This window comes from Phyllostomus hastatus, unplaced genomic scaffold (genome assembly GCF_019186645.2).
Source record: "Phyllostomus hastatus isolate PE091 unplaced genomic scaffold, TTU_PhHast_1.1 phas_scaffold_182, whole genome shotgun sequence".
Classification (NCBI taxonomy): Eukaryota; Metazoa; Chordata; class Mammalia; order Chiroptera; family Phyllostomidae; genus Phyllostomus; species Phyllostomus hastatus.
This window is the reverse complement of record NW_025334013.1, coordinates 28746366-28763722: the sequence shown is the minus strand read 5'-3', so window position 1 is coordinate 28763722 and position 17357 is coordinate 28746366. Positions and strand designations below refer to the sequence as shown.

Here is a 17357-nt window from a genome sequence, read left to right as displayed (position 1 = left end):
GTTTGTGTATGGTGACTTGTTAAAGTCTCCATGAAATCTGATGGTGTAAGAGACGCATTTCAGCTTAATGTGGTGGTAAGAGCATGGGACTTGGGATTTGAGTCTTGACTCTATCACCTACCCTCTGTCTGTCTTCAGATAGCTAATTTTATGAAGTGAAAATAGGGATACTGGCCTTAAAGTCTGTGATGATGATCTGATGAGATCACATATGTTAATACATTTTGTAGGGTGTCATTTTATAAATGACCACTTCCTTCTTTTAGGTCTGTAAAGGTGCATATCCAGCTATTAGCATTCTGTTGCAATAATTTAGGGAGCAGCAAAAGAATTAAGATAAGAGAATTGGTCAGTTACCGTTCTGTTGTTCAGGCCTGACAAGGTAGTTTCAAGGGCTGAGTCCAGATCAAAGTGAAGATTAATTTCCACTCATCATTCAACTCTCTCCTGTGAGCTGTGAAAGAGTCCTTACTAGTGTTTAAGAAAAGCTTCCAGACACACAGGCACCAAATTTCCAGGTAAATACACTTCATTTTCTTGAGGAATGCCAGTGACACAGTAGTTTGCTCTAGGTTTCCATTCTTGAGCCTCTGGTCATCTTCACCTGTCAATTTGTTTTTTATAATTGTAACCACTGAAGGTAGGGGTGGAAAAGTGGGTGAGGGGATAAAAATTCTAAAAGGAAGATTTCTCTTCTACAAAAAGTTTATTTGAAACACCCCTTTCTTCCTGAAAATTTATCGTGTGTGGGTTTTCCAAGGTGCAGTATCAGAGAGAAAGAAGACCAAGAGGAAAAGCTAGGGTTTGTTTTTTTTTTTTTACTTTAACACTAAACTTTGTAACACTTATTAATCTTGATATTTGAAAGAATAACTTTGGGAGCTACAGAGAGAAGGCTCCAGAAGTTTTTGGTTTACTATACAAGATTTTTTATTCCCCTAGCCTCCTTGCTTTGGTTTATGGGTATGTGTGTGTGTTCTTCAAAATAAGCCTTCTATTGTGTACAATTCCTTTCACAGGATCCTTGGAATTATATCAGGTCTAGTTAGTTACAAAAACCAACAAATACTTATAGAGTCCCTAAGTGCCTGGAGCAATGTTAGGCCAATTTGGATAAAATGTTTCCTGAGCTTGGAGGTAGGTATCTCGTTTTGATTGTTTAGCTCTGAGATGCCGTCAGTCCTTGTTCCTGTGGATTTCACATGGTGTTTTTGCATTGAGAATACAAAGAACTCAGGAATTTTTCCTCTTCTTTCTTCAGAAGGAAGGCCATGCATAGCAAGACTGGAGAAATTGCAGCTCAATGGAGTAATTGAGTTTATTCTCCTGGGATTCTCTAGAAATCCCAGGACCAACTAGATCCTTTTCTTCCTCTTCATCTGCTGTTTACAGTCCTGACAATGGGCATATTATTACCCTGATCAGAGTAGATGCACACACATCCCCCCACTCATGTACTTTTTCCTTAGCCCACACACTTTTCAGTATGCTCACCACCATAGTGCCCCAGATGTTGGGTCATCTAGTGAGGAAAAATAAAACCACCTTCTATGTTGGGTACTAGTCCAGATTATCTTTTTATGAACTTGGGCATCACAAAGACCTGGATTTTTGCAGTTATGGCCTTTGACAGATACATTGCCACGTGCTATCCACTCCAGTATGGGGCCAAGATGAGCCACCTTCTATGTGTTTTTCTGGCAGCCAGATCTACCCTTTGTGGTCTCACCTGTGCCCTTGTCTACACAGTCTTTGCCATAAATCTGCCCCACTGTGGTCCCAATGAGATCAACCACTTCTTTTGTGAAATTCCTACTGTCTTGAAGTTGGCCTGTGCATATACATCCCTTAATGACCATGTCCATCCCTGAGTGGACTTTATGTTGAGCTTCATCTTGTTTCTGATCCCATTATTCCTCATCCTGGTCTCACAGGTTTGCATCTTCATGGCTATTCTAAAGATTCACTCCAGAGATGAATCAAGGCCCTCTCCACCTGATCCTCACAATCACCATGGTCACCATGTTCTGTATTCTATGTATGATTATGTACATGAGACCTGGCTCTGAAGACTCCCCAGAGGATAACAAGAGGGTAGCCCTACCTTTCTCAACCTTATATCATCTACATTCTCCAGAATAAGGTGTAAAGAAAGTTTTCCTCAAGTTAATCAGAATGAGTGAGGACACTCAATAAACCAGGGGTGAGGCCTATCTGCAGTGTCTCTGGCCTCTGTCTATATCACCCACAGTGTCATTGAAGTTACTGGGCTGAATGAGGAGCCCAGGGAGATATCTAGGAAAAAACAACTTGTGTATTAATTTGACTACTGGGAACATTAGGAAAGGACTGAAAGAGAACTGTGTTCAAGGCTGAAATACACAATTGACCTTCTATGTCTTTGGAAAAGTTACCTCATTTCTCTGGGATTTAATTTCTATATCTGTAGAATGTATTACACAATATTCATTGTGCATAAGTAATAATAACTATATTTTTTTCTTTCTATATGGCATCACTAAGTGCTTGATATGTACTTATTATTTTAACTTTTATAACAACTCTAGAGGTAAATGTCATTATTCTTTTCAAGCAAATGAAGAAACTGAGGTATTAGTAACCACCAAGCAAAAACCTATAGTAGAAACACAAAAGATAATGAGAAAAGAATCTTAGCATGCTGTTAAGGGAGAGTCATCCAACCACAAAGGAAAAGAGAAAGAGAAGAAGAAATGACCAGAGGAACTATAAAACAGCCAGAAAATAATGAATGAAATGGCAATAAGTACATATCTATCAATAACTTCTTTAAATGTAAATGAACTAAATTCTTCAAACAAAAGACATAGAATGTTGAATGGATTAAAAAATAAAAACAAGACTCACCTAGACACTGCCTACAAGAGACTCACTTCAGATATAAGGACATACACAGACAGAAAGTGAATGGAGGAAAAAGATATTCCATACAAATGGAAACCAAAAGCTGTGGTAGAAATACTTATATCAGACAAAGTAGACTTTAAAACAAAGGCTGTAATAAGAGACAAAGAAGGACATTACATAATGATAAAAGTGTCTATTCAACAAGAGGCTATAACATTTGTAAATATTTATGCACCCAACACAGGAGAACCTAAATATATGAAGCAAATATTAATAGACCTAAAGGGAAAATAGACAGTAAAACAATGATAGTAGGGAACTTTAATACACTGCTTACATCAATGGATAGATCATCCAGACAGAAAATCAATAAGGAAATGTCAGCCTTACATGACACATTGAACCAGTTGGACTACTAGATATATACAGAACATTCTATCAAAAAGTAACTGAGTACACATTCTTCTCAAATGCATTTGAAACATTCTCCAGGACAGATTATATGTTAGGCCACAAAAACAGTTTTAACAAATTTTAAGAAGGTTGAAATCACATCCAACATCTTTTTTAACCACAATGGTATGAAACTAGAAATCAATTACATGGAAAAAAAAAAGAAAATTCACAAATATGTGGAGATTAAATAACATGTTATTAAGCATCCAATGGGTCAATGAAGAAATCAAAAGTGAAATTAAAAAAGAAAAAGCTACACTGAGCCCTGGCTGAGTGGCTCAGTTGGTTGGAGCATTGTCCCATCCACCGAAATGTTGAGAGTTTGATTCCCAGTCAAGGCATGTGCCTGGGTTGTGGCTTCAATCCCCATTCAGGGCATATGTGGGAGGCAGCCAATCAATGTGTCTCTCTCACACCAATGTCTATCTGTTTGTCTGTCCATCTGTCTCTCTTCCTCTCTAAGTATATCCTCTGATGAAGATTAACAAAAACTACTTCAAGACAAATAAAGATGGAAATACAACACACCAGAATGTATTGGATGTAGCAAAACAACTCTAAGAGTAGTTCACAGCAATAAGTACCTACCTTGAGAAACAAAAAAATAATCTCAAATAAACAACCTAACTTTACACCTCAAGGAACTAGAAAAAGAGGAACATACAAAGCCCAAAGTTAGTAGAAGAAAGGAAATAACAAAAATCACTGCAGAAACAAATAAAATAGAGACTAAAAAAAACAGTAGAAGAGATCAATGGGATGAACAACTGGTTCTTTGAAAGGTAAACAAAACTGACAAACCTTTAGGTAGACTCACCCCCAATTTAATGATTTTACAGAGTATCTTATCCATTGCCATATATTCCATGCAGCATCATCTCTGTGAGACATACTTTATCTTAAAGAAAAAAAGCATGACTGTTGTCTCACTCACAGAACTCAGTAGCCTCCCATTGTGCCTGAACACCCAGACATCTGAGCTTGACAGAATAGAGGAATTGCCTACTGAAGTCTTAGTTATTGTGCCATATGGGAGAAAACATCCTGTGAGGTTATAGTGCCATTTTATAGAATGCAAAACAGCCTGTTCCCATCCATAGATGAAGGGATTAAAAAATTAGAATATTTACAGAATGGAATACTATGCAGTAGAAAGAAAAGAGGAATTCCTACCCTTCACAACAGCATGGATGGAACTGAAGACTATTTTGCCATGTGAAATAGGCCAGTCAGTGAAAGACAAATACCATGTGATCTCACTTATAAGAGGAATCTAATGAACAAAATAAACTAACATGCAAAACATAACCAGAGACATGGAAACATGGAACAAACTGATAGCTGCCAGAGGAAAGAGGGGAGGAGGGAATGGTGGAAAGAAAGGGAAGGGATTAGTTAAAGAACATGTATGAATGACCCATGGACATGGACGATGGTGTGGGGATTGACTGTGGGACCAGGGAATGGGCTGGAAAGAGGAGGTCAAAGGGGAAAAATTGAGACAACTGTAATAGAATAAACAAGAATAAAAAAAAATGTCAGCTGGCCAATGAGGCCACAGGACACCAGATGGATGTCAATCTTAGCTGGAACCCTGGAGCCACACCTGTGCCAAGGAAGTTGAGTTATCTCCTCTTGATTTATCTAAAAGCTTTATTTACTGCTATGCTTTTGATAAAAGTACTGAAGCTTATACTAAGGGTCCACTGCCACAGGTGTGTCATGTTGTTCTAGCAGCGTTTGCTAAATCACTGCTTCTCTGTTGAAAACGCAGAGGAATCAAATAGGGACTTTTGTTACAATGCAGATTCTGACTCCATAGTTGTGTGTGTGGTGGGAATGGACACTAAAATTGTGCAAAGAATAGGAGGAGAAAATGGACTTAAACCACTGTAAAATTTCCTGCATTGTTTGTCAATTGCTAAAGTACTCATTGAAGTAAGAGTTTTGTAAGTTCAGCGATGCAGACTTTATTTTCTAGAGCAGGAGTTGGCACACTTTTATATAAAGAACCATATAGCAAATATTTTAGGCTTTGAAGGCCATCTATGGGCTCAGTCTCCTATTTTTCTTCTTCCTTTTTTACAAACTTGTAAAAATATAAGATTTGCTCATTCATGCTGTGGAATAGGGTCACCTTTGCTCCAGAGTAACAACCAAAGGAATAATGCAAGTAGTGTATACACAAAAAAATAAAACTCAAAATATAATTGTGAGTGTGCCTTGTAGCATGACTGGCATGGTAAATGTTAGTCTGACAAATCTGTTGTTATGGACTAGGTGCCTACTCTGAGCCAGACACCAGACCACTGTGGTTTTCAAGACAAGAGCACATGGCTCACTAACCTCATGGCTACACTCTCTCACTGTCACAGAGGAGCCAGATATAAGGACCAGGTGCATCCCTGCATGATCAGGATGTAACACTGGTGGAAACCTACTTCAACTGGGGCACAGATCGAGGCCCTGATGCGTGTTTTCACTCCTGGAGTCAGAGCCCTGAAGTCCGTACTAATTTTCAAGCTTTTCAAGAATCTGCATATTTTCTAACTGCCAAGTTGTTAACTGCCACCTCACCTCCCCAGACAGGCAGGTCTGAGCCTTTGCTAAGTGGAATATTTGTACAACTGAGGGGCACAAACAGCAGCCTCTGAACTCTGGTCTGAAAGCTCTTTAAATCCCCACACTCATAAATGTTTCTATGGAGTGAAAACTCAGACCACCCTTCACTGTCTGTTATGCCATGAAAATACAACTCTTCCACAAAAAGAAGAGGGTGCATGCCAACCACTGGGAAACAACAACGGAAGCACAGTGAAAAGTGGATGCTGGGCAGTGTTCTAGATTTATGCAGTAGCTGAGTGATCTGTCTCCTGGCACCATCCCCACAGCAGATATAATCAAGTCTGGCCCTCAGAAAAGTGATAAATTAGGACAGATCATGGGTTATTAGAGTTCACATGTAAATGTATAGAACCACAGATGGTAAGTAGGAAAATGGGGAATTAGTTGTATTTCTTCAGAGGTGGAGTGGTGAAGGGAAAATGCAGACAACATAATTGAACAACAATAAAATAAATTTTAAAAAAAGTTGTATTTCTTCAATCTGAGACATTATCAAAGATGCCTAATCATATTAATAACAATGTTTAGGAGAAAGAAAAAGAATGGAATACTTCATCAAACTGAAAGGTTGAAAAGTGAGTCCTGATTTCAGAAAAATCAAGAAATGGGTAAAAATGAGCTTTGGACTTAAGTAAACGTGTGCATTTTCAGCAAAAAAAAAGTGTTGGAATTGATGCACTACTAACTCCAATGATAAAGCCTTCAACTGTTTACTTTTTGCCTGGCTTGGTTCTACACCATTTCTGTAGGTTCAGATCCATGAACTACCCCATTTAACAACCAAACTCAAATACAACCTAGGTGCAACCTTCTCAGACTACACCGGCCTCATACAGTAGTAACTGTTGTGCATGTCTCACCTGCCTGCTGCTCTCTGAGTTCCCTGAAGTTAGGGGCAATGTCTAATTGTCTTTTTTCCCTCCTCAGTGATGATTATCAGGTTCAGAAAATAGTTATTCTTTCCAGTGCATGCAGACATTTATTCAGCTAGCATTAAGTACCTAATATGTGCTAGGTGAATGACACAGTATTCATGTTGTATGGGAAGATGACCAAATTAATAATAATAGTAATAAAGACAACTTGATGAGCAAGGCACTGTGTCAATCACTTTCCACTCATTATTTCATTTAATCTTCACAACAACCCTCTTGTATGATCCCTGACCCAGGTCAAACCCACAACCTGGGTATGTGCCCTGACCATGAATTTAACCAGTGACCCTTTGGTCTATGGGATGACTCTCCAACCAAATGAGCCACACCAACCAGGAAGGTCTTATTCATTCAGTAGGCTCCTAAGCCTTTCCTTATTTTTTTGAATTCTTGTTTCTTCATTCTGTTCTGGTTGAATGTTTATTTCTTCCCTCTGCTCCAAGTCATTGATTTGAGTCCCAGTTTCCTTCCCTTCACTGTTGGTTCCCTGTATATTTTTCTTTATTTCACTTTTCTTAGCCTTCATTTCTTCCTCTATTTTGCATCCATACTAAGTCATTTCTGTGAGCATCCTGATTACCAGTGTTTTGGACTCTGCATCTGATAGGTTGGCTATTGCCTCATCACTTAGTTCTTTTTTTTGGAGTTTTGATCTGTTCTTTCATTTGGGTCATATTTCTTTGTCTTGGCACACTATTACATTGTAAGGGGTGAAGCCTTAGTTATTTGCCAGGGTGGGGAAACCCACATCGCTGTGTTGTGGTGCTGTATGTGGGGGAGGGATCAGAGAGGGAACAATACCACTTCCTAGGCTGTGGCCCCACTTTCAGTCACTTGCCCTGCTACCCACAAGCAGATTGGGTCCTTGGGCACTGATTTCTGGGTGGGTGTATTTATGTACATTCTAGGACCCCATGGCCTCTCCAACAAACACTCCTGTGAAACTGGGAGTTTTTCCTGCTGCCACAACCCCCACAGGTTTTTACAGCCAGAGGTTTTGAGGCTTTAGTTTCCCATGCTGGAAACCTGGTTTGTGTGGTCTGTCTCACTCCCCAGTTGTTCCTCCCAGTTTATCTGCACACAAATGTGGGACCACCTGGTCTACCAGCCACTGCCTTACCCACACTATCCATTGCCTTGCCATGCATCCTCTCCATCCTGGCTGCCCCTCTCTGCCCTTCCTACCAGTCTGGATGAATGTGTCTTCTTTAACTGCTTTGTTGTTGGACTTCTAAATAGTTTGATTTTCTGGAAGTTCTGGTGGTTTTTGTTTTTAAATTTGTTGTTGTCCTTCTTTTGGTTGTGCAAGGAAGCAAAGTATATCTACCTAGACCTCCATCTTGGTCAGAAGTCCAAGATTTCATTCTTAAAAGGGTGATTTTTTATTTTCATTCCTGGCCTGTGAGTCCCTGACATTCTCATCCCCAATAACTTTGTCTCCCGCCCCTCCTTTCTAGTCACCTCAAGTCCCACTCCCACTCACAGTGGAGTCTATTATTCCTGAAACTACATCATTCCCTTAATAAGAACCCAAACATTCCCACCTCACTTAGCATAAACTCTTATCTCATATAGGGCTGTTTAGGACTTTACCTTGCCTACCTCTCAATGCTATCTCTACCTCTTCTGCTCACTTTATGGTGGTCACATGACCATTCTTCCATCTCTGTGGACAATGCAAATTCCTTTCTTGGCTTGGAAACTTTGTGTCTGGTGTTCCCTTGCCTTAAATGCCCTTCTCCTGGCTATTTGTATGGGTAACTCCTAATCTTCCAGTATTAGCTAAATTTTAATGCCTCATAAGGTTCCACTTGTCAATGTTTGGTAAGTAGGTTTTCTTCTTCCATTTTCCTCTATTACAGAACACTGTTTACTTCCTCAGAGTTCTGCAACTTTATTTTTCAATAATTCAACTTCATTTCTCCTTTGACCTATCATTGCACTGGTGGAAAAAATAATATTAATGTTCTCGGAGCTTCTCTCTCCTTCAACCTCTGGAGAGCTTACAAAGTGCCGAGGGACACAGTGGTGAATAGAAGTGGGGTGAAGTGTAACCTGGTCCTCTGGCCTGGTATCCACTGAGGGAACATCACTCCTATGAGGTCCTTGGTCCCCACAGATCTCTGTGGCATCTTTTTGGTTTGTGGATTTTAACTTCATGACTGTATGTCTCTCCACGTGTCTCAGTTGGTTTCTACAGTATCTGATACTGGCTGGGTCAGAATGGATGCTACTGGAACTGAACTGATTTATTCCCAAGACCTCTGGGCCACCATCCCGGAAGATAGCAGGATGTCCCTGCTGCCTCTGAGGCTCTGTGCCAGGGTTCTCAGAGAGCCTCAAGATCCCTTGAAAGAATGAGTCAGGGCCATGTGCACTTCCCAGAGAGGGCCAGAGATGGCCAGAGATGGGCAGCGCACATGTAGCAACTCTTTATTCTATGGTTTCTTTCTTCAGCTTGTGGCTCACAGAAGACTCACAGTTTACTGCATTGGAGTTTCATGCACTCCACCTACTGGGTCATAGCATTTCAGAAACATTAAATTTATGGTGTTCATTTTACAGGTGAATAAAGAAAGATCCAGATAAAGGAATTAAACAGTCCAAAGTCACCAAACAAGTTAATGAGCTTGAGACTAGTACCCTAGTCACTCAGTGTTAAGTTCTTTGTCCTTCCACAGTGTAATACACAGTATATGATGTTAGCCCCATAAATAACATAGGTTTCATGTATCAAGTCAGGCCTGTGGGCTACCATGCTTCCTTATACCATTGGCTTTATTTTCAATGTGGTCTACAGATATTTATTGCTTACATGTCATTTTCATTTACTTTATCTTGGCCCTCTACTGTGTCCATGTACCATGTCATTCAGATGCATACACATTGGATGTACATGTATTCTATTGGTCCCAGTGTCATTGTGGTAGATTATATTACTATCCCCATTATTGGCTGCTTTCACTGTAGAGGGTTATACATCCATACCCATTACCAAATGATTTACATTACTTTTCTGTGGGAAGAAAATGCTTGACCATTTAAGTTGCTTTGACCAATAAGATGTGAGCAAAGAGATGTGTTTCAGCCTTTGGTCCTTTCTCTCTGTCCTAAGAGTGGTACATTAGAGATAGGGCTTCCTCCTTCAGGATGGATCCAAAAATTCAAAGGCAAAGGCTATAGTTCACCTACAACTGACATGAAACACGAACAGTAAGTCAGCTTTTGTAAGCCACTGCAATTATGGAGTTGTCACTGTACCACAATGTAGCAATTTTATTAAGACAGTCATGTCAGTTCTGTGTACCACATTTGTCCTGCTGATTAAGTACTATGTTGGTTCAGATGCACAGTGTTGGCCACATACATTATACATGTCCCTTTCCTCATTGCTGGACATTCTACCTCAAGCCCCTCCTGATTCCCAGTTTACCAGGCCACCCTACTCCACCCCATCATTTTGAGAAAAGCCCCTTTGATAACCTTGTTCCTCAGACTATAGGCCACAGGGTTGAGCAGGGCCATGAAGACATTGTAAAAGAATGAGATCTGCTTGTCTTGCTCTGGGGAATAGCTGGAGTTGGGCCCCATGTAGATGTAAGTGCCTGGAGCATAGAAGAGTGAGACCACAGTCAGGTGGGAAGCACAGGTGGAGAAAGCCTTGCAACGGCCCCTTACAGACTTAATCTTGAAAATGGACTGGGCGATAATGGACATAGGAGGCCACAATGATGGAGAGTGGGACAGCAGCCTTGAACACACTGTAACCAGAACCACGATCTCAATGAGGTGAGTATCCATGCAAACCAAGCTTCGTATTGAAGAGCTTTCACAGAAGTAGTGGTTGACCACATTGGGCCCACAGTTAGGCAGCCACATGGTGAAAAAAGTATGGATCAGAGAGAGGAAGAAACCACAAGTACAGATCCCAGCTGCCAGCTGTGCACACAGGCCCCAGTTGAAGATGAACATATAACACACTGGGTAGCAGATGGCTCTGTATCGGTCATAAGCCATGATGACTAAGAAAATGCACTCAATCAGGCCCAGAGCATCAAACACAAACATCTGCAGCCAACAGCCAGCAAAAAAGATGGTCTGAGACTGAGAAGAAGATGCACTACCATCTGGGGTACAGTGGTGCTGATGTAGCCCATGTCCAGCAGGGAGAGGATACAGAGGAAGAAGTACATGGGAGTGTGAAGATGCATGTCCAGGCAGATCAGGGTGACAATGAGCCCATTGCCCAGGACTGAGCTCAAATAGAGAAGGAAGGCAATGAAGAGGACCTTGTTGGACATGAAGTCACTGGAGGATCCGAGCAGGATAAATTCAGAAACCCAACTTTGGTTCTGCACTGGAGGCATCCACAAGGCAGAGTCTATAAGAGAATCACACTCATGTAAATGTCATTGAACATAGGATGGTCTAGCAAAAGTGTTGCCCCGGAGGCAACCAAGCTAGGATGCAAATTCTGGCCCCACTACTCATCTGCTGTGTTGAGCAAGTGACTTATCCTCTCTGAGCTTCCATCTCCTCATCTGTAAAATGTGACTAATACTAATAGTAATACTAATCTATCCAAGATTTTATGAATTATAGAGGCACAGTATATGAAGCATCTAACACAATTCCTTAAAACAATACATAACCATAAACTGCTCATATGCAATCTCCCCAGTCTTACTTCACACCCTACAGAGAACAAACTAGTCACTCACATATCTAACAACCACCAGTTCACATCACATCAACCCCCAAACCTTCAGAGGTGGAGTTCCTGTCTGCCTTGGAGACCCCTTGTCTGGACGTGCTGCAAAGCCTCGTCAGCACACCCATTCCTCCTTTGCCAGTTGACAATGTGAGGCTTTGTCAATAGAGGGCGCCAGAGGGACACGATGATGCGAGCAGGATGAAGTTACTTTAAACAAAAACAGGTAGGTAAAATAAAAAATAAATGGAAAGCTGGCAAATATGAACTTTAGCATGTAGACATTACATTAAATGCAAATGGACTAAATATTTTAATAAAAGACATATTTTCAGGCTGCCTTAAAAAACCATATATATTGCTTAATCATTTTGCAATATATAAACATATCAAATCAACATGTTATATACCTTAAACTGAAAAAATGTTGTGTCAATTATATCTCAGTAAATCTGAGGGAAAAGAAACATGACTTAATATGAGGACAGTAGACTCACAAGGAAGAATGAAAGACATATGCCACACAAACTAAAAGAAATAAGATGTAGCCTCATAAGACATTTGTCAAAATTCATCAGATGCTTCAGCATAAATGCAAGCTCAAAAACATCCAGAGTGGAAATCCTTTAGACTATATTCTCTGGTTACCGTAAAATTGGCTAGAAACCAATCTTGAAATAAGTACAATGGGGAAATACCCAACTACTTTGAAATTAGCATACACTGCTAAATAATGTATTAAACAAAGTAAGATAAAAATGGAAATTAGTATATATTGAACTAAATAATGATGAAAATAAAACATTATCAGTGCTTAGGGGGGAATTTATTTCCATCTTTCATGATGAAAATGCATATGAGAAGAAAGGCCAAAAATTAATCAGCTAACCTCCCATCTCAAGAAGCTAGAAAAAAAGCTACAAATGAAATCCAAATAGAAGTTGAAAGAATAAAATAATAAATATAAGAACAGAAAACAATGAAATGGTAAATTTATAATAGAGAAAAATCAACAAAACTAAAAATTCATTCTTTGAGGTAATTAATATTAAACACTTAGCAAGACAGATAAAGAGAAATAAAACACAAATTACCAATATCAGGAATGAAAAGGTGAGCATTACTATAGATCTTACAGTCTTTTAAAAAGATAATTTTTTAAATTACAAAAAACTTTATATCAATAAACTTGACAGTTAAATGAACAAATGTCTTTAAAAACACAAATTACCAAAACTGACATAAGAAGAAAAAATCAAAAGTCCACTATCTTTCCAAAAAAAATTGAACCTATAATTTAAAACTTTCCAAGAAAGAAAATTCCAAGATTTACTAGTGAATTCTTTCAACATTTAAGAGAATAATATCAATCATAACAAACTCTTCCAAAGCACACAAAAAGTTAAATTTTTCTGATTCATTTTATGAGATCAGAATAAACTCAATACCAAAAAATAACAAACACATTACAAGAAGGAAAACTTATAAGCCAATCTCTCATGAGCATTGTGGCAAAACTCCTAAATAATATATTAGTAAATTAAATTCAGTGACATAAAAATGATAATACATCACAATCAAATTGTGTTTATTTTAAGAATTCAATGTTGGTTTAGCATTTGACAAGCTAATAATGTAATTCATCTTATTAATATAATTAAGGGAGAAAATGATTTGATTAACTCAATAGATACAGCAAAAGCATTTGATAAAAATCAATAATCAATTAAAATTAGAAATGAACCCCTTATTAAACTAGGAATAGAAGTGAACCTTCTTACTGTGATAAATATTATCTCCAATAAAAGAAGAGGCAACTTACAGCAAATGTTGTACTGAATAGTGAAATATTAATATCTTGCTCGCTAATATTGGCAATGAAACAAAAATGTTTAGTATTACCATTTCTAATAACCATTTTACTGGTGATCCTGTCTAGTGAAGTAAGTCAAGAGAGATAAATAAAGGGCCAAAGGACTGGAAATGAGAAAATAAAACCGGGATTGCCTGCAAACTACATGAGTGTGCAGGTAGCAAATTTGAAAGAAATCAAAGACAAACCAAAATAAGAAATGCACAAAAATTCAATGCATTTCTCTATGCAAGCAACTAGAAAAAAATTTATAAGGACATTTTAAAAAATCAAATATATAGTAATAACTCTAATGAAATATGTGTAGAAAAACATTATTTAGAGAAATTAAGGGAGGCCTAAGTAAACGGAGGATATGCCATGATCGTGGGTTGGACAGTCCAACACCACAAAGATTTAAAACTGACCTCTGTAGGTTCAGTGGAATCCCAGTCAACGCCCCAGCAGGGTTTTCCTACAGAAATTGACAGCCTGGTTATAAAACTTACATGTAGGACTTGCCAAAAATTAAGTCTTACCATAAAACCCTAACATTTAAGTATGAAATTGGCACCAGAATAAACAAATAGATTAACTGAACTGAATCAAGCCCAGAATAGACCCCAGAAGAGACTCATGAATATACGATCACCTGATTTATGACAAAGTTCACCTGTAATGCAGTGGGGAAAGGATGGTCTTTTCAATAAATTCTGCTGGATCATGTGGATATCTGCACAGAAAAAAAATATTTTTTGAACCCTAGCCCACATGACACACAAAAATATATTTCAGATGTATTGTAGATTGAAATGGTTAAAGTAAAAAAATAAAATTTTTAGAATCAAATGCAAAAATGTATCACCTTGGAGCAGGCAGAAATTTCTTACAGAACAAAAAAAGCACCAACCATAGAGAAAAAATAATAAACCACATTACATTAAAATAAAGAATTTAAAAGGCTTCTATCCAGAATAAATAAAGAACTATAAATTGACAAAAAGAACGTACTCAATAGAATAATGGAAAACTACTTTTTAAAAATTTCACCCTTAATCAAGTGAAACAATGCCCAACATCATTAATCCTCTAGACATCAAAAACTAAGAGCTCAGGGCCATACCAGGACACACCCACCAGGTCACACCCACCAGAAGGGCTAATACGGAGAACCCCTAGTGTCAGCAGGAGTAACAGAGCTTCCTTATATTGCTAATGGAAGGTAAATTGATCCAGTCCCTCTGGAAACTGTTTAGTGGTATCTCCTACAGATGGACACATAGCCATACCATGTTACCCCACAATTCCATTCCTAACTATAGCCCCACATGCTTCTCTATACATACATATGTCCAAGAAAAGATATGCACGAGTTTTCAAAACGCTAGTCAAAATAGCCAAAAATGAAAAAATACCCAAGTTTCAGCCAACAGTATAATGGATAAAAACATCATGGTATGTTCTTACAGTGGTTACCTTTGGTGGGAATACTGACTCGAAGGAGACTTCAAGCCATTCTCAGTCTTCACCATTCCTGCCCACACCCCTCACCTGACCAGTCTACCGCCTACACATACCTCAGAGCCAGCCCTTCCTCTGCCCTGGATCAGAAGCCCCTCATTTCTCTCCTTCCTTCCTGCACCAGCCCCTGCCTGGTCTCCCTGCCTCTGAACTCTTGTTCTTCAATGCTTTCTCCATATGGACTATACTGCAAGTGGGTGTTCAAAATAAACGCTGTGCCTGTCCGCCCCTGTCTAACACCCTGTAAGGGTCCCCAGTGCCCCATCGCTCTAGACAGATGCACAGAGCCCTTTCTAAATGACCGGCCGCTGCAGACTGCTCCAGCCTTAGCATATGACTCTCTCCCCCATCTCCCCTCTTCCCATACAGACATGATCTCCATACAAGCGTGCCCAGTTTCCCGCCTCTCTCTACCCCTGTTGTACGTTCAGGCCTTTGATAGGCCTTCAGCCTGGAAGAGAACCAGTGCCCGCATCTCCACTGTCCTCATACACCCTATCCCGTGCTCAGCCCTTATTCCCACACTAGGACTTGGCTCAGGTGTCACCCCACCCGGGCCTATCCCACCATCTCCCCCTCCCAAACCTCAGTTAGATGCTTTCTTTTTTCGTTTAAATATTTTGTTCATTTACTATTTTTTGAGAGGGGGGAAGGGGGAGAGAAAGACAGGGAGATAAACATCAGTGTGTGAGAGATACCTTGATCAGTTACCTCTCACAGGCCCCCAACAGGGGACCTGGCCTGCAACCCATGCTTGTGCCCTGACCGGGAATCAAGCCAGAGAGATCTTTTGGTTCGCAGGCCAGCATTCAGTCCACTGAGCCACACCAGCCAGGGCTAGATGCTTTTTCTATTTCTCTGCTGACTGGTGATTTTTAATCCTCTTCATCCTAGAGGGTTCTGACATAAAGTTTGAAATCTAATATCTCAGGGAAATCTTCTCCCTTTTCTGTTAACTCAATCTCCACCAACTGAGTTGGAATATTTGTGGTGAAGTATAGCCATATGGGTGAGTTTATAACTTCCCTTTTATTAATAATAATAGCAAATATGTAATGAGCAATTTCTATGTGCCAGGCATTGTTATACTAACTTGATCTTATCCTAACAATTCACTGAGGTACGTACTATTACCTCCATTCTACAGATGAAAAACTAAGGCACAGAGTGAGTAACTTGTTCCCAATTATATGGCCAATGTGGGCAACTGGGGTTTGAACCAGGGCAATCTGGCTTCAGAGCCAGTTCTTAATATTATCTTCACCTCCAACAAACAGGCTATAAGTGGGAAGGGTGAAACATGAAAACTTCCCTATCTGCATCTCAATTTGAGTTTCTTGAGATTTGGTACTAAATACTAAGAAATCATGGCCTAGGAGGTATGGCCACTGGACAAGACAGGATCAGACCTGCCTAGGGCTAAAGGGACAGCCACACACCATTTCCCTTGATAAGGCTTCCTCCAGCTGCTCCCATCACTTGGATGTGAGATGCCGTGGACTTTGCTGGAAGCGGAGGAAACTGATGGAAGGAGACTTGGGAAGTTATTACCACATTGGAGATTAGGAAATCTTTGTAAAGTCTCCCTCTGAGTCACAACTGATTTCCATTAGGTGGGGGACATCATTCAGTTAAAAAACAAAAAGTCTTCCATGATCTTGTCCATCCAGCATTCTGTCTTAATTTACCCCAGGCCTCTCGAGAGCACAGAGAGTGGGTCCTAATCACAGCCACCCCTGTCACTGGTGAAGGCATCTCCCAGGACAACTGTCATTGTCCTGTCATGGGGATCCTTAGACTCAGGAAATTGTACTACTCACTTCTCCGTTTCTAGCACCTAGAACATGGCTTGACACGGAGAAACTATTGATAAACATTTGTTAGGTAAATAAAATGAAGAAAGAAGAGGGTCTAGGAAGAAGGAAGGAATGGAAGAGGACTGAGCTACGAAGTGAGGGAAAAACACTGAGGAATGAGGAAGAGGGCTAGAGGGAAATCGGGGTGTTGGCATAAAAAGGACCTAGGTGACCTGGCTATTTCTGACCTCTGACCCTCACAGGTGCCTGGATCCTGCCTATAGCCACAAGCCCAGTGACCATCTCACCCCTCAGGTATCCACAGAAACAAGTCATGAGGAGGTAGTCACTAGCTCTTAAGGGAAAGGGACTGAGCAGGAAACCCGCAGAGCAATGGAGTCCAGCAAGCCACTATCCCAGGCGACCCAGTCTCCAGAAAAGTCCCCCATTTCTGAGAGGTCTGAGGTGGAAGCCCATGCCTTCTCTCCTTTGCACAGCTCTGTGCACTTAGCCAGGCCAGCCCAGGCTCCCAAAAGCCTTGCCTGTGGGGTCCTGGGGCCCAGACAGAGGGAGCC

The 17357-nt window shown here is 40.1% G+C and overlaps 2 pseudogenes; one reads left to right on the top strand and one right to left on the bottom strand.

Moving 5' to 3' along the window:
• Nucleotides 1-1550: 1550 nt before the first annotated feature.
• Nucleotides 1551-2142, top strand: LOC123832084 (annotated as a pseudogene).
• An 8189-nt stretch (nucleotides 2143-10331) lies between these two features.
• Nucleotides 10332-11269, bottom strand: LOC123832083 (annotated as a pseudogene).
• Between the last annotated feature and the right edge of the window lie 6088 nt (nucleotides 11270-17357).